At 42.4% G+C, this 27,579-nt stretch overlaps 1 protein-coding gene across 4 annotated transcripts in view; it reads left to right on the plus strand.

Annotated features, from left to right (window-relative positions):
• The window catches only part of LOC307030739 (uncharacterized protein), a 316,946-nt gene that overhangs the window by 52,039 nt on the left and 237,328 nt on the right, over nt 1-27,579 (plus strand). For 2 of the 4 annotated variants that reach the window (XR_013805766.1, XR_013805767.1), the window contains exon 5: nt 1,283-1,475. The exons of the other annotated variants lie outside the window; for them this stretch is intronic. The gene's annotated coding sequence lies outside the window, so the exon portion shown is untranslated. The remainder of the gene's footprint in view (nt 1-1,282; nt 1,476-27,579) is intronic. 4 annotated transcript variants of the gene reach the window in all.

Here is a 27,579-nt window from a genome sequence, read left to right on the forward strand (position 1 = left end):
CACACACACACACACACACACACACACACACACACACACACACACACACACACACACACACACACACACACACACACACACACACACACACACACACACACACACACACACACACACACACACACACACACACACACACACACACACACACACCACACACACACACACACACACACACACACACAAACACACACACCCAGTGCAAACGCTGGCACACCACATCTCATCCACCTGCCAGTCGGCTAGTGCCTAACAATCTTTCTCCGTCGCTCAGGGATTGCCTCTGTGTACTTTGGCTGTTTACAGTTAAATGGCCTCTTGTATTATTGATGGCTTCATATGTGGGTTATAATATTGCCGCCGTGAAATCGACAAAAGGTCATTTTGTTGTGATATTCAAAAAGCTTGGGTGGGTGATGGAATTAATTCTGATAACCTATTTTATGCCCACCTTGAAGTTTCGGAACATTGCAGAAATATTTATTCTTCAAAACAACCACGTCTGTCTGAATGCATATAACATTTCCAGCCTACAACTAATTTACATTTTCCCCCAGTGTGCGAGCCAATACAATCTTTTTTTGGTTGCAATCTTTAGGACCACCATCTGAGATTACATAAATAAAAAGACAGGGAAGGTCAAAGGTCATTGTCAATTAGCATCTACCCAGATGAGCAATTACCAGTGAACAGTAGGGACGGAGATTGCACCATTTTTCATCAGCCAGCCTTTCAAACAACACTGTTCACGTGCTTGTAGGAATCAGCAGTGGAATACTGAAGAGGATGTTGTCTCTGATTAAGGCCGTGTTCTTAGCTGCCGTATTAAAATCGAACAGCTGAGCACTGCCTCAACACAATCAGTCATATTTGGCAACACTTATTTCCGTTCAGGCCCCTTTTCACTGTTCTTTTACAGAGCTGTTGTGTAGCTTGTGTGTCATTGTGCGGTTGCGACTACCCCTGTGTGTTTCTACAATGGTGGAGGTTAGTGGGGCCAGCCAAGACGGCGAAACCATTCTCCTCTGCCTAACAATGGCCACATGTATGAGAATTGAATGTGGCTTTTGATACCTATTCTGATTTAAAAATCATTGCTATAGGCATATCCAGTGGGACACGTCCAGTCTAGCCTATATGTCACTCTGATTTGTATCTCAGTGCTTACATTAACAAGGTGGCCAACACCAGCACGCCATTACCTGGGTTTATGAACAGTATATCACGCACCTGTACTTGGCCCAGACATGGTTTTACTGAGGTGTCTGTGTTTCTTTGGCAGACGCGTCCCCTGTTAGACCCCTGTCTGACCAACATTTGGCCGGTCAGGCTAGACGTCTAGGGGAGTGTGCGGTGGCCCGGACAGGCCAGAGACAGGAACGAGGACTTCTAAATCAGCCAGCAATCCAAAGGCCTTCCATAAATCCTCCAAATGGGCTCGGGTGGGGGACGTAAAGCACACCTGCAAGACTTATGTAAGTCTTATTAAACCATAAATTGCTAACACCAGCCCCTCGCTGGAGCTGGAATAAATCTCAGTGAGCGTCCAGTAAGGAGAAAGAGAGAGTGAGAAGCAGAGATAAAGCGAGTGAGGGGAGAGAGAAAGATATAGTGGAGGTTAGAGGTAGTGAGAGTGAGGTGGAGGACACTAAAGGTCTGAGAGTAAAGCTGTACTGTTTAATGATAGAGCAGACAATACTTGGCTTTGATTGGAGTTAACACCCACCACACTAGCTGCCTTAGGGTGAGGGCTTATTAGGAACACCTCCAGGAATGTCATGCTCCCAAGATGCATTAAAACGTTTTTATGGTTTCAGACTAAGTCTGGTCAACATCATCATCAAACCATAGCAAGATTATTTTTCCCACAAACTGGAGTTACTCCTCTGCAGTCACAGAGACAGAGAGCAATGTTAATAACACAGGGAATATTTGTATGAAATCAGAGTTCCTGAGCTCCCGAGCCCCGGTGAGTTCCCAACACACCCACGCTCTCCTCCCTGCCTGGCTGTGGGTCCTTGAATTAAACATCAAAGCACAGGAGCGTAGGGCCCAACTGCCATAAATAACAGTGCGCTTGGGGAGGGGAGGATGTTCAGATGCGAAGAGAGCAGGTCACCCGATCGCTCATACACATACTGTCAAAGCAGATTCATTTGTTCACAAAATGGGTGATGTTGTGTGAGGTTATTGATTTCCGCATGCCATCTGTCTTCTCTGAGGCTTTGGCAAGCGGACTCTGGCACTACCAGCCTCAGGTTCACATATTAGTCTCCACAGCTCAGGTGGACAGGAGGGAGATGTGCAGCAGGTACTGGACACACATGACTTGAAGTGACACCTGACACAATGATTTCTGTGTCAAGCTGACCATAGAAAACATTACAATGGTGTAGGCTATTTGGTGTTTTACATGCACAAATTACGTGTTTTTTTATTTAGAAATATACAGCAAAAAAAATATTTATGTTATGTGGCTTTTTAGGTCAAATCTTTTATTTTTTGGCTTAAATATATTTTTTTGTATGTATTTCTGATTAAAGATGGGGTAGGTAATTCACTTCAGAACCACTTTTTGTTATATTCTATGGAATGCTCTTAACATCCCGATAGCAATGAATACATTAAATGCTTTGACAATAAATATATACAAATATTTCATCTGTGGAAGCCGTGGCGCTGTAAAAAGCACGACCAATCATCTGAGCCGGCCCGGCTAAAATAACTGGAGGCCTACCTGCCTGCCAGCCTTCCATCTGCGCACAAACTTATCTCGTGGCCTCATTGGTCATGTGCACGATCCTGTGTGGTTGGAGGAGGGGCTCTGTGAGGAAGTCTTAAGGAAGGAGCAGATATTTTCCGGCTGCGCACTTTCAAATTCTAGCGCACTCGAGCTGGTTTCTCCATTCTTACCTACCCTACCTTTAAGAGAGAGTTTATAGCTATTGCTAATTTCCAACTCTTACTTAAAATATTTAGATTTCAATATGATAAAGTATACTATAAGAAAACGGAAAAACAACAAATAGTGGTCACATATTAAACATACAATTGTGCAATACAGATGCATATACAACAATACTCCCTGGTAATTTACAGCAAGTCTTTGTCAAATGTAATAAAAATGTATTTGTAATACATAGCAATAAAGAGAAACACTGTAAGTCAAAAAGCCATGCATTTGAGGGAAATTCCATGCTGCAGGTGGTGATTAACATCTAATTTGTCACAAACACCTGCATACACAAGTTCAGGCCCTCCCTCGATCTCCTCCTCTCACTAACTAGTCCTCGAAGTCACAGTGTACCTCCATGTTGAGCTCTGGAGTGTGGAGGGCAGGCCTTCAAACATGGGGCCCAGCTGCTGCTGTGTATTTTTGTCAGCCAACACACACACACACACATTGGCATCCCTTGGTGTTTACTCTTGTGGAGGGCACATGTTACTGGGTAAATTATCATTGCGACGGTAACAGTGTTTTTATGAGGGGAATGTAGCTTGGTTGTTATATTTGAAGTCTTTGCTTGTATACTAGTGTGCTATTAGGACAGATTGAGGATGTTGCGCCTGGTGTCTGCACTCCGCCCATGTGGGGTACACACACTCACAAACACAGAGACACACACATGCACTCACAGTGACAGGCTTGGTTGTAGTTTTGAGTCTTAAAATGCTCTTTTGTTCTTATCATCATAGGGAAAAAGAAAAACATCAGAGCCTAAGGAGTGTTTGTCAGGTCAAACTCATGTCAGTCTCAGGGTAAATGCAGATGAACAGCAACAGCAGGGGAGGAGAGACTGAACTTCCAAGTGCAGACGAAAAATATAACACACTGTGAAAAATATATGTTGTGTGCTTCAGTACGGCTGCAGTCAATGGAGGGACTAGCGTTTAATACACACTGATTGGGCATGCAGACACGAACACGATGTCTGGTAATTGCTTTACATTCTTTGCAGTCGACTCATGATATCGCTTGATAACAAGGTAATCAGATAATGATGGAGTCAAACAGAATGAATGGGTAGGAGATAAAGGACTGGTACTTTAAGGTCTTCACTTTTCAATTAAACTCATTTGAACCATGGAAAACGGTCTCACACATTCTGCTGACACCAATCTTGGGTAACATCTCGCTCGGCTCCAGACAGTGAGTTTGTGACAAACAGCCACAAGTATTTCTCAGAGGGGAGTCTTATTAAAGGTTATTAGTGGGTTTTTTCTTTCAAAGCTCAAAGAAAATGTCTTTTTACGAATGATCACATTGGATACACGTTTGGGGTGTGTCAGGTTATTAAAATCTAATTTATTAAAGATAATTATGTACGAGAAATGCGGCCCCCATTGGAGTGATATATTGAATAACAATTAAGCGGCTGCTGGTTTGATTGTCCAGTCACTGCAGTCATCTTCACATTTTAGATTCACCCATTCTCAACTGATAGAGCGCTCCATTTCCTCTATGAATGGAGGAAAGGAGGGAATAATGATGATGACATTCTTCCCACTTTTCTATTTTTTTGAGCCCCAATTACCCACTAATGCGTGATAAAAGCAGAAAAATGGACACTCGTTATGTGTGGTGCCTTCCACAATGGCAAAAATCATTCTTTCCCAGCCTCCCGTTCTTTTGGAGGGGAATAATCATGTTTCGTCCCAAACACCTGCGCTTCAGTTGCCCTGACCTGCCGCCCAAATGAGTGCAATTAATGACAATTACCCTCCAGGTGTCACAACATAGACATGTACTGATAGGGGCCTATCTGGAGGGAGCACGCGCTTGTCCTCCAAGTAAATATGTAATGATAACAGCTGTAACACAGTGGGGAGGAGGGGGGGCACAATTGCTACCAGTGCAATCTATTTGTGTTTGCCGCAGCTCAGCAGCACATTAACCAGTCCAGACAAACCAGAACGGATAGACTTGGATTCTCCCCGTGGGACAGAGGGGGAGTTAACTGGAGGTGTTGGACTTCCTGATCACATGAAGATAAAGGCAGATGTGGTCTAGAAATGGTTTCTGTTTTCGGATTTGTGCCATGGGGATCAAACAGAATTGGTAAGACAAGGGTGTATTTCAGCTTAAAGGGTATTTCCGGTCTTATTGTTATATGTTTGGCCACCAGTGATGTTGTTAACTGCTGCGATCTGGAAACGCAGCAACATTACCTTAGTAGTCATGGTGAAGCAAGAAACACGAGACAATCACTCACGCTTGAATCAAACCCCCATTTTCGTCAACTCTATATCAAAAATGTAATTAAAGGCAAATGGTAAATACATTGCCAAAACTATCTGTTGTAACATTTCTCACAGATTACCGAATAACTGGCTGATTCAACTTCTGCCATGCTTTTGTAATTGTGCAGACAAAAACACACAATTCTTTGCAAAGCGTGTTTTGTATGTTAAGATTTAATATGTGCAAAGTTCTGTTTTACTCTCCGATAAGAGCGTTATTAGCCAAGTAGTCTCTCGCGAAGTTCCGAGATCCCTTCAAATCCTCAGATTCAAAAAATATCAAAATAATCCCACATTGAAATGGATTATTATCCTCGTTTAATCACCTCTGTAAAAAGGTTTATTAACTCTAATGTATGTTTACACTTTGATTGTGTCGAAACATTAACACCAGTATGTGTTGTAGAAACAATAAAGAACAGGGGCAATCTGTGAATACCGTGTAGTCAAATATGGGCCTGATACTGTGTGCACACTCTAAGTGTTAGCTGCCATAAAAGCCCAGGCGTTTAGCCAATTTCCCTGTGTGAAGTGAGATTTCTCAGGTGCAGAAGTCAACTTTAACCCTCCTCCTCCTGTGGGTTCACCGTCCTCTCCCTCTGAACCAGCATTAGCATAAAGGCATTAAAATGTGAATAGGAATTAATTTGGACTTTCCCCTCCATAGGAATTAATGGAAGTTTGTTCTGCCCGTACCCCTCAGATGGCTTGCGCTCCTCCACAGTCCATAAATATTAATATTAATACGGCATCGCATTTAAAGGTAGCGCTTGGCTGAAGCCGTATACAGAATATTATTAGAGATCACGATACGTTTCTCATGAGAAGTACAGCTGAGTGAATGCATTGCCTTGCCGTTGTGATCTGTAAAATCCAATCTTCATACAGCACAAAAAGTTATTTTCAGAGAGACGGAAGATTAACAGGGCCGAATGGCTGCTGTCTAAAGCCATTAGGCAGGTGGGGATTTCTTTCTCCACGCTGAGTTGAGAGAGAAGAGCCCACATCGTCTGCTCTATCAAAGTACTGATTCACAGTCGCACCTCTGTAGTGATATTATCATGCCCGAGTAGATCATCTCGGCAGATAACTATTATCACCGTCTCACCGCACCGCTCCAGTCTACTCACCCACATAATACAGACCACAGAAGTTTTTGACACTCTACCAAATCACTATATTCACCTGCTTTCTTTTCTTGCATGGTCTTTGTCACTTTCCTGTGTGTGGTTGTATCACACATCTTCAACAGCAGTGAGGTTACTGCAAAGCTGGGGCCCCTGAACCTGGGTTTGTATAGTGTACATCTGATATATGGAAAGGGACATTACTAGATATTGGTTTGTTAGCATGCAGGGTTCAAGCACATCACGTATGTCCATAGTGAAAAGTAATTAAGTACATTTACTTAAGTACTGTACTTAAGGCGAGACACAGCAGGCAAACACATCGTGAGACATTTCTAGCTGATACCTTTAAGTTAAAAAAAATTACCCTATTCACCTGGGGTGTCTCGCCTTAAGTACAAGTTTGAAGTAGGCCTACTTGTATTTTACGTGAGTATTTGCATTTCCTGGGTTTTTAAACTTCTACTACTTCTTGGAAGCAAATATTGCACTAAATGTATTTAACACCCATATTAGGCTAACTAGTAACTATTTACATATAAAACACATGATATGCCAAATATGATGGAGGACTGTACAGTATCTAAAATAGTTGGAAAAATGCAAACTACACCATTACAATAATATTATTTTATGATAACAACTGAATAATATAATATTATTTTACAGAATATTACTGTAAAAAAATCCATTCTGCATACTGAGGAATTTTAGGTTTGATACTACACTCAAACAATTGAAAGAGTTGTCCCACTGACATGTTAGGGTTAGGGTTAGGGTTAAACCCTAAAACATTTTTTAATGTGTGAGTGGGACACATGTTAGGGTTAGGGTTAGGGTTAAACCTGACTGGTTTTCGGACCCCCCCAGACCCCCCCAATAAAGCAAAACTGCACGTTTCAGAGTGGCCTTTTATTGTGGCCAGCCTAAGGCACACCTGTGCAATAATCATGCTGTCTAATCAGCATCTTGATATGCCACACCTGTGAGGTGGGATGGATTATCTCGGCAAAGCAGAAGTGCTCACTTTCACAGATTTGTTCAGATTTGTGAACAATATTTGAGAGAAATGGTTATTTTGCGTATTTAGAAAATGTTTTAGATCTTTGAGTTCATCTCATGAAAAATGGGAGCAAAAACAAAAGTGTTGCATTTATATTTTTGTTCAGTGTATTTACATATAAAACACATGATATGCCTAATATGATGGAGGACTGTACAGTATCTAAAATAGTTGGAACAATGCAAACTACACCATTACAATAATATGACATGTATTATTTTATGATAACAACTGAATAATATAATATTCTTTTACAAAATATTACTTTACCAAAATCAATTCTGCATACTGAGGAATTTTAGGTTTGATAATCAAACAATTGAAAGAGTTGACTTTAATTATTTTTATTTTGTCAACATATTTGACATACTTGTATTAGGTTATTTGAAAACAATAATTATAAGTCCCATTTTTTAAATGTATTTAAACTTAATAATGTAGCTTTTAACTAACAGACTAATACAATAACGTGGAACCTGTTGACAAAATAAATGTAATTAGGGTCAACATATGAAGTACATTTTGCTCATAATACTGTTGTTCTAATACTTTTACCGAAGTAGAATATCAAAATACTTCCTCCACCTGTTCGTGTCACTTTTGTTCATTCCTTTCTCTGCCTGACTGATAGTTGCATCACTTTGTGAATATACTGCCGTTACTGTTTTGGTCCATCTCTGTTGAGTTGTCTGAAACAAAGAGTGGAGGTTGTTTCAAAATTATTCAGCAGGTCCTCTGCTCTCCTCTGTCTCCCCGCTTGAGGAGTGCTGATGCTGACAGGTTACAGTGGGCAAGGTGAGACACGTTAGTGCCGAGCCCAGTGAAGGAGGGAGGAAAGAGCTGGCTTCAAAGTCCCAGTGTGGGGGTGAAAGCCGCATGCTGCCACCCCAGCAAGCTCAGTCAACAGCACCGCCTTTAATCTTTGCTCTGTAATCTTTACTCCTCTCACATTTAGTCAATACACTCTCACTTTGTTCTTGGAGGAAGTAGGGTGTGAGTGAGAGTGTATGGTGTAAAAGAAAAGAAAAGCACAACACAATACACATATCAATTACCAGGGGTATAGTGGGTATGGCCAGCTTGACATAAGGTCAATACCATTTACATGCTGAATGATAATGGGCACAGGCATGTTTCTTTTAAATGCTAAGCGTTGTGACATGGTTGTAAAACTGTTGACAAGAGCAGAAGGCAAGTACTTACAAGACTAAACAATCAGGATATTGTATACAAAACTGATCAGATAACACAAAATAGGAACAAATCAAATATAAAAATCACCTGGATTTTCTTTCACCATAACATAAATGCACGACAGATTATATAATATAATTGTGCTCAGGTATTTAAAAAAAAAAAAAACAACAGTTGTTTTTAGAATAACATCAGTGAACTGCGTTAACACTACCAGCCTGTGTTGTGGAGGCGTGCATGTTGTGGTAAGCTCTGTGAGCCAGGGTTATATCCGTGCATCAGGTCATTCCTGTAGCGGGCCGGCCTGGGTCGGCCCACTCCCCTCTGAGAGCCCTCTCATCAAGCAGGCTGCTCCTTTGCCGCCCTCTTCCCCACAATCCCCATAAACTCTCATAATTGCCACATTAAACTTGAGTTTATTATTTTTCTCCAGGTGCAGGTGTGCAGATGATATGAGCCCCAGGTTGCATTTACATACAAATTGAAGGTTTTTATTAATCAGCCAGGCAGCAGGAATCAAACGGCAACACTCCATCAGCCCTTTAAATACATTTGGTGACATTTTTACCCGGCATTAGCATGATAGGGCAAGCGGAGTATAATGTACCAATGATTGCTTTTCCATTGAAAGCACAAACGGTTTCATTTTTCCTGTCATCTCAAATAAGTGTTAAAGAGGGTTTGGAGGCTATTGTGCGAGTGCCGTATGCTGGGGACTTGGGACCGCTGATGGCCATATTAAATAACCATTAGTGCCTGAGCTTAGATCATTGTGGCATCCGCCTCCTCTGAATTTATCCTGTGATTTGAAATGAAGGCAAGCTGTGCCAGCTTTCATAAAGTGCTCCAGCCCTCTCCATTTTTCCTCAAACTAAATGCATTACAACGGTAATTTTGTGACTGTTAAGATAACTAGCGTTAACAAGCACTTAATTAAAATGTACAATAAATAGCCGTCTGCAGCCTTATCTCCCCTCCAGAGCGACGCTGGTAGGAGGCTCCAATGCTCAGGCCGGCTGTTCCCCAGCTCGTTTGCAGATTAATTGCTTTTCTGTCTGGCGAAGCCTGCCTCTTCTGCAGCCAGATCGTAAATAGCCAGATAGGGAGTTTATCAATCAGGGCTCTCTACCTCACTGATCTCCCCCACACAGCCGTGTCTGTCTGTCTGACTGTCTGTCTGTACGTACATCTCCTGCTACCAAGCACTCTCCATAAACAAACTTCCAGAAGATTCTAACAAAATCTGTGTTATGTTTTTGCTTTTTTTTTTTGCTATGTCTTTGGTGATCAAGCATGTACCTTATTCTGTCCCTCTCTGCTCTGTATGGAGACGTATTCAGCACGAGTATCCGTGTTAGCAATGGAACAAATGGAACTTTGTTGATACAGGGCTTATGTTTTTGTAACCTTCACTCACACCATATTTATGCCCGTCTGTCTACAGGCTTATACCTACTTTACGGCAGAGCATTTTGAGCCTGTTTATGTGTATACTGGGTACAAATGGGCCTTGAGTGTATCGCAGAGGTTAATCAAACACAAGCAGCAAATAAAAGTAGCCAGGGGTTGTGTGAGACAGGACAGAAGCGAACAGAGAGTATTTACAGTAATAAAAGTTAACAGCGGTCAGCCCCTTGGGATCGCATTACTCCTCAGACATGTGGCTGCAGCTCTCTGCTCGCAGCTTTATGGACGTTAGGCCCTTGGTAAGCAACCTGCAAACCTCCTTGTTTTTCAAAGGAAAGAAAAGAAAACACGTAAAAGCAAACTCTCCTGCCCATTGCCTGCCGCCCTCCTCCCACACTGAAGCTCCCTCTCCACTGCCGGTGTCCCACCCTTAACCCCTGGATGATAAATCTGCCTACAGAAGCTGTGAGGGGGAAGCTCCCCATGCTGGAGGACCTGCATGTGTCCTCCATGACACATCCTGTTTGTGTAGTCAGGGCTCCAACCAGTGATCTTTACACTCATAATTCACATAAATGACAACACTGGCTCGCTTTCTATTTGTATATATAGTATTGTAACGGTTTGTTGGGCATAAACCTGCTAATCTATCTATTAAGCTAAACACACTACGAAAACACATTGGAGAATAAATGTGTCAGTCAGAAGATATACTTTCAATATTGCAACTAGCTTTCATTACCATATTTATTTGCTTTTGGTTTTGCAGTGACCCTAGCTTAAGTCTGCAGTAAATAAGTCAATGTATGTCTAAGTATGTTTTTGCTTTTCCAACTGGAGTGTGTTGAATAAACACTCATTTTCCAGGCAGGTTTAAACAAACATGTCCTTGCACTTGTCACATAGATTTCCCACAATGGCAAGGGTAATTGTTGTGTTTCCACAGTTTCTCTTCAATCTTGACTGACTAAAGGAAATTGGAAATGATGATTGTGAAGCGACTGTTTTGCCAATGTAACACCCTGTCAGGGGCCTGTGGGGGGTTTCAGGGCTCTCTGTTCATATTTTACTGTGTGAAGAGACTGTCAAATCTGTGAGAGCCGGTTATGCTAAAAATGAATTAGTGGCCACGCAAATGTTCCTGCTGCATCCCAACGGTACCATGTTAAGGGAGAGTGCGGACAATCATGGTGGTCCGAGGGCCTGTGGGGCTGTCTGGCAGGCAGATTAGGGGAGCAGCCATTTGACAGTGATGCTACAGTTATCAGACCCACTTTAACCAGAGTGATTTATAACGTGAGAACATGATGAATGTAGTTCTGAGCAAGGTAGCAGGTGGGTGGGAACTAGCCTGAAAGGAAAGGGGGAAAGTATATGGATCTGTCCATTAGAGGCATCCCAGTAGGGGGAAAGAAGGACAACAGCGAGGAAGCTATGATCACAGAGAGCAGGGCATCCTGCGCCCTCCACCTTAGCTGTCGTAAATCAGCCAGCGAAGGCCTCTCTGCCCTCTGGCCCATGCTCCTGTCTGTCTTAACCTTTGTCCCTCACAAAAGAATACGTATTCCTTACCTAATATCTGAACGTGTTTTCTAAACTGCGTACCATTACATCTCTGTCTGTCTGTGGCAAAAGCACAATGCAACTACTTCTAGGACTAGACAGACAGAACCATGACGAACTAGGCAGCTAAAACAAAAAAAAGAACAAAAGACAACTCGGAAAGTACATGGGGTTCTCTGTCACTGTAAAATAAATACACATGAAATATTTCCTGCCCTCTGGCCCATGCTCCTATAAGTTTCTAACATGTCTACTGAAATGTTGTTGTTCCCACTGCTACCGTGTAAAAGTCTAAAAAAGTTTCCCTGACCTGATTTGAACTTTATCAACAAGTAAGAGAAGTTCTGTTCTTTGAAAACAGGCGTTCATCTTAGGGATTTATTTCCGAGCTATGATACTGTACCACGATTGGCCAATGCCATCGCTTCTTCTCGTGACCCTCTGTTGTGACAGCCACAGTGGATACAATCAATACATATATCAACAATGGCCTAAGTGGGTCAACAGAGGAAGATAACACATCTTTCAGGGAGCTGCAGTGGCCACACGAGAGTTTATGGAAAACAAAGGGCTATTGTAATAGATTTTGCTTGACTTTTTCTTGTTATTGTTTGGACCTCGGGGAGGAAATTAAGTTATAAATGGAAGTAGCATTTCTACTACCACACAGACTCATACATCCATATATGCTGTGCCTCAGAGTGAGTCACCTGTCACTTTGCAGGTGCTGGCTATGCATGATTTGTGTGGTGGGCCCCCTGTATAAATCCCCCTGGTCTCCAGCGACAGTAATTCAACACAGCGTATACTTTCCATAAATAATTTGCTGCTCATTGATTTCCAATGCGGGAAGAGAAAAATGCCGGATACACCTCAAGGGGCTGTGGATGTATCTGGTGCTCACTTTTGTGGTCAAAGTTGTGACAGCCAGAAGCCCATATGTTGTGATCGAAAGATCCAGATTTATTGTCCTTTGGAGGCCCACTTGTCAGGAATAGGGACATCAAACACAGGCTGGGGTCACTGTTTGTGGGTTTTGAGGGCAGTACTGGTTGTTCTTAGGGATAACATTTTGGGACCATAAACAATTCACACTTAAAATATGCATTAGATCTTGCTATGTTGTTATTATTATTATGTAATTTAGAAACAATTGTGCCGTGAGACAGAGACCCAGTGCAGCTCCAAACTTAAATTATACTGGCTTATAATATAATATTTGGGAAAGAATGAATGGTGAATGTTAAATATTCATTCTTCTTAATATAGTCAACTGTATGTTGGATTCATGAGTTTGAGAGCTTATCAGAAACCAAAAGCAGTGTGTTCTATTACTATTACTATTACGAAACCGATAATCCAACCCAAGGTGAGAGCATCAACCACAACATCCCTATCAACATTTAGATATCCGTTCAATATTTTTTACAATGTTTTTTTGGTATTAATATAACATTTTTGAGATTCCAGAATAGAATAGAATCACTCAGTTCCACCAAGACTCGCTAAGTCCAGTGGACCCACTGTAGATGACCAATGAGACCAGGTTCGTTAAGAGCCACCAAAGGATGACCCCCCCCCCCCCCCCCCCTGTACAGGCAGAGAGGGGCCACTGTTGTTAGGTGATTTGGTGGGGCCATTTCGTTGTAGTGTCACCTTCTGACTGATCAAGTTGTTGATTGGGCTGTTTGCCGGCAGCTCAGAGAGGGAAGGCAGGAATTGATGAGCTTTAATTGGTCTGTCTCCTGTCAGCTGTCATTAGTTCCTCATTTAACACTATCTGATGGTGTGAGTCCATTGCACCTACAGGGGCTTGATTATGTGTGTGAGGGTGAGAGAGAGAGTGCTACAGAGAGACATTAGACACCTATATATGTGTGTGTGTGTGTGTGTGTGTGTGTGTGTGTGTGTGTGTGTGTGTGTGTGTGTGTGTGTGTGTGTGTGTGTGTGTGTGTGTGTGTGTGTGTGTGTGTGTGTGTGTGTGTGTGTGTGTGTGTGTGTGTGTGTGTGTGTGTGTGTGTGTGGGTTGCATTATTGAATCTAAGTGTTATCTTGGCGCACCTCAGGGTGTGGTGGTGGTGATTCCTTTGTGATCAATAGTGAGAAATCCCATCAGAGCAGTGCACACTCATGTCACCTTTTTTCCACTAAGGACCCATGATCAACTTGTTTTTCCCAGCACACCGCTGGCTTGTGTGGGACACTTTTGTTTGCAAAACAAAACATTGTGTGTGGACTTCTTTATGTAAGGCATGTATGGTGTAACATATCATAACATGTCAGACTCCCATTGTTAGGTTCACCTTGTATCTAATGTTACCAATATGTCTGATCTTACCAAACATCTAGTAAAACTAGTATTCTAAGTGTTTCTGAAACATCAAACAAACCTAGGTGTTTAATTAATATGTTGACTGTATTAAAAGTATTTTAACTCATGGAAGAGGTCGGTCACAGTTAAAAGATGACCTTTCAGAAAAGGTAACTCACATGGTTGTTTACCCTCTTGGCTAAAGTCTATAATGATTGTAAAAACGTTTATTCCAAGGACTAAAATTGACCGTTTAGTACCCAAAAGATCATGTATCCTGTTAGCTTTGAAACCAGTTCTGTGGGACACTTTAATCATTTGACATTTAGTGTGAAGGCATAATTATAATAATGAATGATAATCATCATTGCCATCTCTATCTCGCATCGTTGCTATATGACAAAGATACCGTCAAAACCTTTCTTTAACGATGATGCCATATTGTTAGCGCAAATTAGCATGTGTAGATGCCCATACCTCCCATCATGCTTTGCCCTGTGAGTGACAGCTGTTAAGACGCCTTCGACATGGTAGTGAGAATTGGTGTGGACGTGGCGGCGAGCTGTGGAATTCTCCGCTGCTGCTCGCTGAGAGCTCTCCGAGGGCTTGGGTGTCACTCCAGTGACGGCCTAAGAGCCATTAATTTTAGCCTCTGGAGTGGCTGTCGTAACAAGATCCCACACCCCCCCTTCCTCGCAGCGAGGCTCCTAAATATACATTTATTTTCGGAGGGAGTCCCCCCTCGTCAGGATATGATGGATGTTAACTAATCGGATGGCGTGCAAGTGTATGTCCACAGTCAGGCCCCTCTACATTGAGTGGCTGGTGTAAATCTCCGCAAGGGCGCTTTGTTGGGGTCTTGTCTTTGGTAAGGATCTCAGAGATATGATACCCTGTGCTGTTGCTGCCTGAGTGGGTCTATCTTAAGACTCCACATGGAGGTCTGGCATTCAGCTAAGTCTCTATGGGGTTTGGAGGCAGCCCTCCTGATGCCTGCCTGCAGCCTACAGTTACTCCATGAAACACTCACCATGTGCTCCTCATCTATTCTTGCCTCTGGATGGCACGGACCCACGCACAAATCTAGATAAGCAGTCTTTCCGCTTGGCTCTGACGATGGTGCAAAAGAAGTACCATTGTCATTTAATTACTGAGCTTGGATGTTGACTGGGGATAGCCATCATTACAATGTCTCCAGATATCTGCTACAAGACCATTACTTATCTGTATTTATATGTTTTTCCAGTCTGTTAACATGTCCACAAGCCTAAGGTGCCGTATAGGGAGCTTTCCGGTATTTGCCTATCCCCTCCGACAGGCTGCTTCCTCCTGTGACTGGGTGCTGGATGCTGGCTGGGTGGGGGGGATAAGCAGGGCTGCTGCTCACAGGCTCCATGGGGGGAGATCCTGGCAGCTCCTGGGGCACGGCAGATGGTTCAGGGCAGGATGGGGCTTCCTGGCCTGACTGTCTTTGACCTGCGGTGGGGGAGAAGAAGAAGAAGAAGTAAATGTCTACGGCAAGAACACATGCTGACTTTTCCTTAATCCGCCATCTTTAAACTCTCCAACAGGCACCATACATTGTGAGGCAGACCTGTGATGAAATACCTCGAATGGATTGGTATGATAATAACTTCAGCTTTACACATTCACTCTGATTTCCTAAACAATACACAGACAATGTGACAGCGCTGTTTCAGGCCAAGGCTCCATTTTTACCTCCTATCTATGTGTCTAAACCTCCCTCTCCTCCAGCTCTGCTGTGAGATGCAGTATTAAAAGCCTTAGATGGAAAGAATAGAGAGGGGAGAGAGATGGGGATGGAGGAGGGGGTAGGTGGTGTTGTCTAAGTGAAGAGCGTGGTGTGTCCTGGAGGATCTAATAAGCAGGTTGAAGCCTGATAAGGATAAGCTGTCCCTCTGGCTCTGGGGAGCCTTGTTTTCAGCCCCCCCCCTCCTCCTCCTGTTCTACCCTCCTTTCCCTCCACTTTCCAAGATGTACTTCTCTGAAAACAAGGAGAGCAAAGAGTAATAAAAAGACAGGAAACAGATGGAGGGAGAGAAAGATGGGCATGGTCAATGGAAGAAGGGAGCAAATGAGAAAGTAGAAAAGGGAAACGCTGGGTAGGTGGATGGAATAAAGGCAATAGAGGGCAATTAGAAAGTGAAGAAACAGAAGGATATAGAACAACAGAGATGGACAGAGGACTAATGATAGGGTAAGAGAGGACAAGGAAGTGTGGATCCAAAAAGGTCAATGGAAAGAAGAGGAGGGGTAAAACCAGCAGTGGCATTGGAAAACAGAAAGGGAAAGAAGCAGCAAAAGGGAGATGAGTTAAAAGAAGAAGGAGAGAGAGGAGATGTGAAGAAGAAGGGAGGAAGTTGAGAGGACAGAGAGCTTATAAATGGGCTGAAAGGGACCTGCTGGTGTGTCAGAGCTTCAGATCCCACCCCCTCCCCTGGGGAAAAAGGAGAGAAAGGAGAGAGGAGAGACATTGACCTTGCATTATTTATGCTTAGCGCTATTGGCCCAGGCAGACGCTGCTTCCCATTGTGTCTTCATAATGAGCAACCGCTATGAAGCTAAGGAAGAGGAAACACAACCAGGAGGGCAGTCTGTGTGTTGTTAGTGTGAATGTGTGTGTGTGTGTGTGTGTGTGTGTGTGTGTGTTGTGTTGTGTTGTGTTGTGTGTGTGTGTGTGTGTGTGTGTGTGTGTGCACGCTGAGGAGGTGGGAGGTCATTATAGTGTAGCGTGCAGACAGTTTAGTGAACATCAGGGGCACAAGAGAGCCTCCTGTATGTGGGCAGGTAAAGACACACACACACACACACACACACACACACACACACACACACACACACACACACACACACACACACACACACACACACACACACACACACACACACACACACACACACACACACAGGCTTGTGTGTCCTAGGTGGTGATAGAGGCCTGTTTCTGTAAGTGTGAGTAAATATAAGGAGAAGGAGAGATCATACAGGGTCAGCTGTTATTTCCTGAGCTCCACCCTCATGTTCTTTTAACAGCCCCAGGCCATTGTGAAAACAGGACAGTGTGCAACTGCATTATGCACAGCGTGGACCAATGTCCTTATCAAAGGTCTTTTGAATGAATTAGGAGGTTTCTTAAAAATATATATACCAAAATCTTCATCTCTCAGAATCACCTCTGCACCGTGCAAAGTTGTGATCCCTCTGAAATACTTTTTTTTCCCTTTTTTGATTTGGATAAAATATCGAATCAAACAAATCATGTACAGATATTATCCATTAAAAATATAATGCCATAGCAATGCTGATTTTGGGATTGATTTGCTCAGAATGCAAGTATATAATGTGTTTTTGTGATTACATCACTGAAAAAAAACTTCTTAAAGTTTTCTGATGCTTTTTTAGTATGCTTTTCCTAAAAGCTCTGAAAAAACCTTGTAATATTTTAAATTAGTACCACATAGGTACCACCAAAAACTCAATTTAGTGCCATGCAGAGTCACAAATCCTAACACAAATCCTAAAAACCCGAGACTTTACCACAAGACGTAACTGAGAAAATATATGTTTTCATAACCGACTTAACTTTTGCTCGAACACTGCATATTATCTGTCCACATCATTAACACTTCTTTAAAATACAACATTACAACCCTCGCAGAGTCCTAAAGTAGGCAGGGAGCTTAGGGGCAGGGTTTTAAATTCCCCCATGTTAGAGATCTGTAACAAATATGATACTCTGGTCCCATTAAGATCCAGTTTGGCACCGCTCTCAGCCCCTCCCACTTACCTTTCACCCCCACTGCGCGTTTGTATGATACTACTGTCAGTTTCAAATTTAATTACATACAACTCGACATAGCCTACATAGTCCTACCCTGTCATTACCCCGTCTGGGTCCACCCACTCATCATAGACCTACAGCCACACGCCCCTGAGAGCTGAGCGCAACCTGCCTCCTGACGGTTGGTTATGATAGTCGGTGTGTGTGTGTGTGTGTGTGTGTGTGTGTGTGTGTGTGTGTGTGTGTGTGTCTCTTTCTGTTTTCTCTCTGCGTGTGTGTGTGTGTCCCTCTTTCTGTTTTCTCTGTGCCTGGGATGTGGAGATTTGTATGGCGTGTTAGTCACACCCTGTGTTATCAGCATCTCTGTGATGAGCATAAGCATAGCCTGAGGGGACTGGGGGTAGTGTCACAGATGGTACAGTGTCAGGGTCCCTGAGTGTGATTTAGAAGATGGTGAGTAGCTCTCCAAAGTCTTGTCACCTTGCACTGCCAACGTGCCATCTTTCCTCACGCGGGGTAAAGGCCGAGCCCTTCTCACCTCGCGGCCAGTGACCCATGTCGCATCTTCTTTCTGTTTTTACAATATGGCAATCGATGCTTCCCAGAAACCCTGACCTAATCCTGTTATCCTTTTCCTTCAACAACCTGGAAGGGACAAGGGGGCGGGATCCCAAAAGTCGGCAGCCAAGAGAGCCGTGCAGAGCCAGCCCCTATCACAGTGAAAGCGGGCTTAGCCGAAACACAATAGGTGTGTAATTTCAGGTTTTTGTTAAGCCAAAATCCAATCACATACATGACTGCAAGATCACAGAGAAACACAACAGGAGAAGAGGCCCTCGGAGGTGGAGGTGTCCCTACCTCACACAAACAATCTCCACACAACTGAGACGCCATTGACGACAGCCTGCTAACTAGCTAACCCTTTAGAGGAGAGATTAGCCTGGCTCTCTGTCCTACATCTCCACAGTGGAGGGATGGGCTGACACCGGACTCCTCCCTAACTTGGCACTATTTGGATTAAATGAAAAAGAAAAGGATATATCTGGTCCTTAACTGATATCCTCGTACTTTTGAACCTAATAAATTACAAATAATACAACTTAAACACCAGGAAAAGATTGTTTTCCACAGGATTCCAAGAGTGATCTGAACTTTTTCCGTACAAAACATTGTCTTTTTACCAGACTAATTACAACCATTATGCTAAATCAATTCTAAATGAAAGAGCATGCTTTTTATCTCACCATATTCATCTAATAAATGCTTGCATTAGAACTTACAATTAATAGTAAGTCTATTGTCTCCTCCTGAGACTCCAGTGTAGATGAAGAATTGTGATAGTTTGCAGTTTTGTTTTTTCCCCCCTCTTGTTATTGCATTTGATAAATGAAATTAATACATGCGTTTAATATTTGAAATGCCGATATGAATAATTTATGACTCGGCGGTAGATTAAAAGTAAAGCAAAAGAATAAGTCAGTAATCAAATACACAAATTCAGCACAAGCTAAAATGAATTTTTAACTGCTCGGGCCCATCGGTCGCTCTGTTCTAGTTTGTGTGGATTTAATGGTGTGTGCATCTTGACCTCGTTCCTCCAAATGCAGTCTGAGTTTCCCTTTGAAGTTGATTTATAGCAAAAACATAAAGCCTAATGCATCTATTCAGGAAGTCTAATGAACGCAATGCCTTAATACCAAGTCATTCTAATCCCTGCTTGCTCACAACAGACAGACATCATCATTACCATCATCATAATTATTATTCATGTAAGGCAATTAATGTTGCTGCTACCTCTATTTTGACGACTTTATTAGCATGATGTTAAGGCAGCAGTTGGGGAGATTTGAAAAGTCGATGGGGGAGCTACAACTCAGATGATGTATTGTTGACAAAGCCTGCGTCTCGTATTACCATAACGTTTTTCAATTGATCCAAATAACCTGGAAAACTCTGCAGGAAAGGAGATTGACTTCTTCACAACATTTTTAAATGTGTTTTTAAAGACACCGACTTGTTCTGCCATGATGGCCTCTGAAGAACATTATTCATTTGATATTACGCTCAACTATACCCACTCCGAATAAGAACTATTTCAATCTAATAGCCTTAAAAATGTGAATAAGATATAAAAAGAGGATCTTAATTTTTACTAACATATTTTGCATTAACAGAAGACAAAGAAAGTGTTTTTGGGAGGTGGATGTAACAGAGCAGCGTGCACAAAATAATCTTATTTTCTTTTAAGGGAAAGCTATCAAGTGTATTTATCCATTGGAGTAAATAATGTGGACTGGCTGGCTAAATCCCTTAAAATGTCTAGCCAGTCTGGCACTGGTTGGAGAGTCCCAGTCAAAATAAAATGAACTAAAGGCAAGATAAACAACCCATCCAACCTGCTTTCACTTAGGATACATATTTGTGGCCATTTACTCTGATTTTCGGCAGATGGAAAATTCTCTGAACTTGAAACTTTTAAAACAAAAAAAAGTAGCGAACGAGAAATAAAACACGGGAGCTTCCAGTATTGTAATGTCAAAAAGCTGATTTCATGCAATTTCGGTTTTATAAAACGCAGACGAACTGCACTTGGCCACATATTAATGGGTTTCCTTTCGCTAAAGGAGACATGGAACCTATCCTTCTTATAAAACCTTTGCTGGGTTGTTGCTATTCATACTGACAGATACAATCGCGAGATGGCTCAAGCTTTAAAAGTCACATATGCAGTGTGGAATATCTAATACGAAAAATGTGATGATGATGTATATTCAGAAAGAAAATATGCCAGCCACAGACCGAACAGTGAAGGTAATAGGAAGAGCTTTACTTTGAAAAGGTAATGGGTAATATCGGCCATTAAGTATCGCAAAAATGGTGGCGATTACTTCCCTGCTCCATGTAGAGAATATCTTTGCATCGCCAACCAATCACAGTGAAGGGGGAAATCTCTTATCATCAGGCCAACACTCATATGAGCTCTTGATCTGCTGTAGATGAGATCGAAAGACAGCTGTGTGTGTTGTGTAATTGTAAATGATTACTGTCTTTATACCACCAGGCAGCCCTTTCTCTCAGCATCAGCAGCTGGTTGAAATTGTTTCATGGTTTCTGAGGCCTAGAAAGAGCCTAATTCCACCAAATGGTGAGCAAAAGAAAAAAAGCCGCCTACTATAGATATTTCCATCCAAAGAAATGAAATATTAAACATGTTCATTATACCCTCAATTTGCAGTTATTTCTCATTGCACACAGCCATTTTCCCATTTTCCCCGCTCTCTTATTGGCACGGCGCTCAGGGCCTTGAGAGAAATCTCTCTTTTATTATTTAAATCCATGCATGGGGGCTGAGCCAGGCGAATCATCTCATGTCTGCTAGCCCACTCCCTAATTCTGATTGGCAGCTTGATACACACTCAACGGATGGAGAGGGTGATAATGCCTGTGACAAAGAAAAAATATCCCCTCCCCGTTATGTTTTTATTGGTAATGGGGAATATGGAGTTCACACACAATAAAAGTAGCCTTAATAATTGGAAGTGGCAATGGGCTGTGTCGGTGAGTCTGTAGGGCTGTCAGCGCAGCGATGTAAATTTCTTTGACATGTTTTTGTCTGGCTAAAACTTTAATGTCGTGGGTGTGACCAATCGGATGCAAATGTTGTTTTCATCCCTCGCCGATGAGATGACCTCTGTCATTTCCCCGGGGAAATCAAGCTTTTAAAAGTATTTGATAGCTGTAACTCCACACACACACACACACACACACACACACACACACACACACACACACACACACACACACACACACACACACACACACACACACACACACACACACACACACACACACACACACACACACACACACACACACACACACACACACACACACACACACACACACACAACTGATATACAGTGTGCACAAACAAACACATATCAGCACAGGCACACATGTAACGGGGTCACACATGCACTGCAGTATATGTGTTTTTCAAGCGTGTGTACGAAACACACACTCATGCACAGATATGCAGATATACTCACACTGTAAGCGTCAACACTCTCATATCCTTGCCAACCTCCTCACCCACTCATTGATGCTTAGCTAATGCATTCAACATGTGAGGGTACTGTATGCCTCTATGTACTCAAACAGACACATGTTAAGATTCAAAGCTCTCTTTCATGGCAAGTATAATGCTTTTTGATCAGGGGAGGTGGACTCAGCACTTTCTCTGTCAGCCTGTCATAACCTTTGACAGGATAAAGAGGCCACAGCTCTCTCCATAACTATCCAAAGCTCCGCTGCTTACAGGCATCCGCACCTAAGGCACACACAACACATCTGTGCACAGAATGCATGTGTGTGTATGTGCGTGTCATGTGGATAATGCTGCATGCGAAGGCCAGCTTTAATATTGGACGGAATAACGGGCTCTTTTGTACATTGTGAGGCAGCCAGCATCTGAGACCAATAAAAAAGTGGCCCTTGGGTCACTGCTCGAAGGATGAAGGAAGAAGATATAATCATACACAGAGGACACAACACCTTTTTTGTGCTTTCTCCGCATATTTGGGTGCGAGAGCGCGGGTCCTTCATAAGTTTAATATTTTCACAGTGTGACCTTTTGTCACTAATAGAGTGGCTCGCCAATAAGCGTATATTGTATCTTTAGGGGGTGCAGCCATATTAGTGCAGCAATTGGCTGTCGGAGGAGAAGGAAGACTAGCCGCACGGAAGACACATGGTGTTAAGGCGGATACAGACAGGAAACACGTGTGTGTGCTTATGGGCAAGGATGCGTGCTTGTGTGTTGGTGTGCGAGATTGTGTGCGGATGTGAGTGTATGACTTTAACTTGCAATATATCTCATAATGACATTTAGAACGTCTCTGGAAAATGGAGACTAAGCCAAGGAGGTTGACAGTCAGAAACCACAAGCTGGAGTTAAGCCTCAGCATTGCAGTGAACCATATGCTAAACCCATGTCAAGCCCAACTCCAGATCCAGCAGCAGCAATTGACTAAAGCTTTAAGATAAACATTGCAGGGAAAACAATTTGAGGCTTTTTTGGACAATTTGTTTGATAAAAGGCACCAGGAGGAGATGAGCTGGGCTCAGTTTTCTTTTTGTAAATGTGCCATGTTTTCTTAGTGGCGATGATGTCTCATTATCTTCTATTAGGCCCATGTGCAGATGTGCTCCGGACTGACATTTTGCAGGTTGTAATGGAGTCAAAACAGCCTCCGCCCCTCGGTCTTAGTGGCGCTGTGATTGGTCAGCAGGGACTATATATGCTAGTAGCACCTGTTGTGTGACTCCAGTGGTCTGAGACAACCCTTTATCCTCTGTCTCCCCAGCAATCATTACAGCCAGCTTACTGGGTTATTATAGCACAACCTTAGCGCGTTTACACTGACTGCCAGATATCCTTGTGAGTGTATTCTTCATCTGCTTCTTGATGTTATTTTCTTCAACCTATTTCATCCCCTGGGTTGCAAAGATAACTTCTCTTTATTTAGGGCAGGTAATAATTAGAGCAGACGGGTTGTTTGATATCCACCTTGATAACACCTTCAGAATGTTGTCAGAGAGTGTAAACACGTACCCGCTCTTAGTTTGGCTCCTTTCATTTGAGTCATTTGTTCTTGTCTCTTTCTGAAAAACAAGTTGTTGTGGTGTTTGTATGCGTTAGCGCCTGTGTGTTTGCTAGTGTCAGTGCGTTTCTCTGTGGCTGTGTATTGTGTTTTTTGACTTGGCGTGCGTCAGTGCTCCAATGTGGTCTTGTGTTTCTTTTTCATGTGTAGGTGTGTGTGCGTGTGTTGCATGGAGGTTAGGTTTTTTGATCTTAGTGGGGAGACGTGAGTTGCCCTGGGCTGTAAGGCTCATTAGGTATGTACTCCTCTGAATGCGAAAGTATTTGTTAAACCACATGACAAGAATACCTCTCTGCTGCAACAGATGTGCTGTAATTAGAGAGGGCTTAAGTTGTCTTAGAGCTGTGTGGAAAGTCATCACCAGCTGATACGTTTACAACAGTGCCCTACCCCTCCCTCACTCTCACACACACACACAGACACACACACACACACACACACACACACACACACACACACACACACACACACACACACACACACACACACACACACACACACACACACACACACACACACACACACACACACACACACACACACACACACACACACGCACGTCAACACATTATGTGCTAAGCTAATCAGGCAGGCAAACGCCACACAGACAGACAAACACACATTTGACAAAGGAATGAAAAATAACACTTACACACACAGGTACAAAAGTTTGCATTGCAGTGAGACAACATAAAAGACTTATGTATCGGAAAAACAAATACCAAACACAAATGTTAGGGATTTAATTTACACAGTTCACATACACATACAGGTATGTAACAGTCTACTGTGTAATATCTATTTTAAGAAAACAGGGTTGGGATGTCACCAATATTTTTCTTTTTCATCCTTTGTTTTGTTCATTATTGCTTTAGCCTTATTTTTTTGCATGCTCTGTAATGTTATAATTTCTTAAAATGGAAATATACATTTATTTAATAATGGCTAATTGCTTGAAAAAAGACAAAACATACTTAACAGAATACATTTAGACGGGGGAAATATATTTTTCAAACGCAATGCATAGCCACTGGTTGTTTATATACTGACAGTATTCACTGTAAGCAGTTTTATGGCTGAAGTGATATGTTAACCCAGCTTTCAGCTCTTTGGCCCCAGAGATAAAGAGGGCAACTGATCAGAGCTATTATCCATTCTGCAGTGAATCAGGAAGATAATGGCCTATCTGTCAGCATGGGGCCGCCATAAAGCCATTAACACCTTTTGTTGTTCCCCTCCTGTTCTCCCAACGTGCTGGGCAGTTCAAAAAGGCAAACGAGGCAATCTGTTAGCTTCGCTTAGCCCCTTCATTCCCCCTGCTCCAACGTGCACACACTCACTGACAAGCAGACACAGCTACGTAGAAACATTAATGATTTGGTCCGACCTGATCTCATGTATTTATATTGAGCTGAAATGTTTGGATAGCAGCCTTATTGCATCTCAAATGCATCCGAAGTGACCACTTGGGGCTTTATTTCACTTGCCTTTTTGTAAAAAGTAACTTGCAGCAATAAAGCATCTGCATGCTGCCAAAGGAGGTATGAAATTCAAAACCATAATGCAATGTCTTCATAATTGGAGTGTTGCATGCTACCTGCCTACTTCAAAGTTGACAAGGCTCACTCTTAAATTAAAAAAACTTGATTTTCTGTCGACATGAATGTTGTGAACCTCAAATTCTTAGATTGTTGCATAAAACAGTCTTGGTTGTTAGAACTGTTTAAAGCTATAAAAAGAAATTGGATAAACACCCCCTAATTTTAGCATTTGAAAGGCTAGCGTTACCATTTAACGCTGTTTGAACCAGACTTCTAAAAGACTATATATTGGCCTGTAGAAAGACTAAAACACATGGAAGCACATACACACGCACTTATCTGACATTAGAAGTCTTTATTGTTCTTTGAAGTTTTAAAGCAGTCAAATTAGCATTGATGAAAGAGTCAGCATCGAACATCTCTGGGACCCAGCCAGGAACCAGAGCTGTGGACAACTTATCTTCATCTCTCTCCCTCCATCCATCTTTCCCCACCTCTGCACCATCCTTCCTCCTCCTCTGATAGCACGAGCCCCCAGTGGTTCCCTCCTTCGCTCCCCTTTTCTCTCTTTCCTCCCTCTCTCTTTCCCTCTCCTGTCTGTGTTGCCTTTGGCAAATTGGCAAATTGTGTTTTACTAACGTGGGTACATGTGTTAAGTGGGGATCAATTGTTTGTTTAACAGGGTGCCTCTATTAGACTGGGAGGGTGTAATTAGTGGAGAGGCCTTTTCTTAATACAGGCAGCATCAGAGGAGGGGGGGGGGGGGATTGCTGGCTGTCCAATCAATGCCAAATCTCAAAGAAGGATCGGCTGCAGTTTAGTTTAGGGAAATTAAATGTATGATAAATCTCTTTGGAGGGGTGGAGGCTCAGTATTCAGTGAAGTTGTCCTCAGCGTCCTACTGTGCATGGTTGGTAGCTAGCCTAAAGCCAAAATCAAGTATCCGTAATGATCCTGCACAGGGCACGGATAAAAGCCCCATAATATCCGATTATTCCCATTGCTGTTTCACTGGTTTGCTTTGTTCTGATCAAAGGCGTTCTTTGAAACACCTCATACCTACTGTGGGCGAGGGTCCCTACACTTGCCAGCTAGGCGGATCAGCCATCCTTGCCAAGTAATTGCAGACAACAGAGAAACAAAGGAAATGTTACCCATACTCCCCCTGTTTTTCTCCGTCGACACAACAATTATACACATTCAGAAAGAATCGAGACGCAAGTCAAGGGGGGAATCTTAAAGAAACCTTTTTTTGTGTGCTTGTGATTATGAAAATTCAACCGTTCATGTATCAAGGGACACCATGTGGGGCCCAATTTGCCTGTATTCCTCGAAACAACAGTCACATAAATGGAGAGGTATTCACCAAAGGGAGGATTCTTTTAGGATTAGTGCTTTCAATTCAACAGTCCATGTATCAAGAGGACTGTTCACCATGTGGGGCCGAACCTTCTCTCAAGACTATTTCTACTACTTGATATCTGGTTCAGAAAGAACATATGCGCTGCAGATTGCTTATCTTTTGTTTGCACTGGTTTGATGTCGGTATGCATGCTTTCAAAAGCCAACAGTAAAAGAGCGGGCAGAAAGTATGCTTGAGGTCAACTGAAAGTAAAAAGACGTCATGTTGAATTGCACTAGACCATACATATTAGTCTATATGTGTACAAACTAATACATATAGTGAGTGCATTTACAAACTCCTGAGGGCAGACTGCAGTATACTGGCAGCTTTTCTTGACAGTATGCCAGTATCCCTCTGGCAAAGATTTTAACAGGGAGACTACGAATATTTTGGACGTCTGATCATCATTGAAAGCAGTGTGGAGCAGTTGAATTCTTCAAATCTGTGCCGAGTAAAAACTAATGTTCTTGTTGATTATATACTGGGCACTTCATTTTCATGCTGCCTACCACTGAATATAATCAATTTATAACATGGACACTGGGCTGTGTATTTTTTTGCTGTGAATGGATGTGACCAATCTTGGGTTTTCTTTCTGTTAGGATGAAAATGAATGATTGCATTTTAGTAGTTGTATTCCCTATTTGGGGAAGTAAATTAGACACTTATTCCCTCTAAAATAAAAGGTTTTCATGAGCAAGACACTCAGGCTAATTGGTAACTTCTAAACAAAATAGTATTTGGCGTGCTCTCAGACTGCTGTCAAACATGGTGCTGCAGGCAAATACAAGTATACTCGCTGCGACTGCATTTATCTTCATTTAATGGCATCTATGTCAGATCAAAGAGCCTGAGAGTCACTGTGAGAGCAGATTTGATTCAAAAGTTCCCTTTAAAACAAGAGGTAAACACAGATATCCTGAAACTAGTATGAAAATAAAGCAAGAGAAGCATGCAAAACACATCCTCTGATGCTGTTAGCTGGTTGCAGGCGACAGTGTATTTCGGGCAGTGAATGAGTCAAAAACTTGTAAGGCAGCCGGCGGCTACACAATTGAAACTAACTTTGGGGCTCCTTCCGTAGCTGTTGTTCACATATCTACTATTCTGGGACGTTAGATTCATCTAATTCAGTTTCTTCCCAGTCTAATACCAGATTATTTACAAAAAGGAAATTGTGAATATAAACTCTAAAAAAAGACAAAATACAAATGTTCCCTTGTCTGCCCAGAGCATTCAACTGAACTGAAATAAGGAGTATA

This window comes from Notothenia rossii (genome assembly GCF_949606895.1).
Source record: "Notothenia rossii genome assembly, chromosome: 2".
NCBI lineage: Eukaryota > Metazoa > Chordata > Actinopteri > Perciformes > Nototheniidae > Notothenia > Notothenia rossii.